This window comes from Morone saxatilis, unplaced genomic scaffold (genome assembly GCF_004916995.1).
Source record: "Morone saxatilis isolate NCDOM2014 unplaced genomic scaffold, NCSU_SB_2.0 Contig8, whole genome shotgun sequence".
Lineage (NCBI taxonomy): Eukaryota > Metazoa > Chordata > Actinopteri > Moronidae > Morone > Morone saxatilis.
Genome location: NW_023340257.1, coordinates 27,020,045 through 27,021,124, shown reverse-complemented (window position 1 = coordinate 27,021,124; position 1,080 = coordinate 27,020,045). Strand labels below are relative to the sequence as shown.

Here is a 1,080-nt window from a genome sequence, read left to right as displayed (position 1 = left end):
TCATGAGGTGTTGAGCCTGTTTAGCCTGCGCAAAATGCGATCAAATGTTGTTTCTGCCCACAAAATGTTTTATCTCAATTGATCAACAAAAATAATCCAAACACACAATTTATATACAAATAAAATTGAATTGAATTGAATAAGGCAACTGTGGAACGCACTATTTTGTATCATCAGCATTTTTTAGGTTTGATACCATAAGGATACTTTGCTGTTGCTATTGAAGAACAATCTTCTACAACATGTATGTATGGACTTTAGTACAGTAAGACCAAGGTCCATGTTGTTGACCTTGTGATCTGGCGACAGAACTACTACTTAACCAGTAGATAAGATCAGAGCCAATGAAACTGGTCTGTAATTATTATTTACATAATGTTGACACTGTTTGTCATCACAAATAAGAGAAGTCTTTATTGAGGAGAAAGTCAACGGTTAGCAAACAAAAACACACTTTTTATAAAATATATTGTCATTGGACATATACATGATTTGTACATTTTGAAAATATGTGTGTAGATATAATTAGTCTACTGGTGCAAAGGCCTTGTTGAGGTAGAATACAGTCGCATCCCATTAAGAGTCATACTCATTTAGAGAATGGTATTAATCATTGATATAATATACATAATGTGATCAAATATAAATATGGAATTATAATTGTAAATCAACTATTCTCAATCTGACAACATGGTGCACACTGACATTTCTAAATCGGATGTACAGTCTCATCGTTAGTATTGTTGTTGGATGTCCCTCTATATACACAAAGAAAACAGGTTTTAACATTGGAGTTAATTTATTTGTCACATTATAACAAAAGTTCTACATTAGAATACTTCAAAGGTCTGATTAAATTAAGGCTAGACAACATTTGACATCAGACTTTTACCTATTACACGGATTTTGGACATTTTCAGTCCGTACATTACAGGGTTGAAGAGCGGCTGGCATGTGAGCCAATATAACGATAAAAAAATGCGCATCATATTGGGTACACTCTTCATATTAAACCTGCTCTGGATTAATTCAAAACTAGCCCCAACAGAAAAGTTAAGCAGGGAAGCAAGGTGAGGTGTG

At 33.7% G+C, this 1,080-nt stretch overlaps 1 pseudogene; it reads right to left on the bottom strand.

Annotated features, from left to right (window-relative positions):
* Window positions 1-863: 863 nt before the first annotated feature.
* LOC118341616 overlaps window positions 864-1,080 on the bottom strand; it is a 550-nt pseudogene continuing 333 nt past the window's right edge.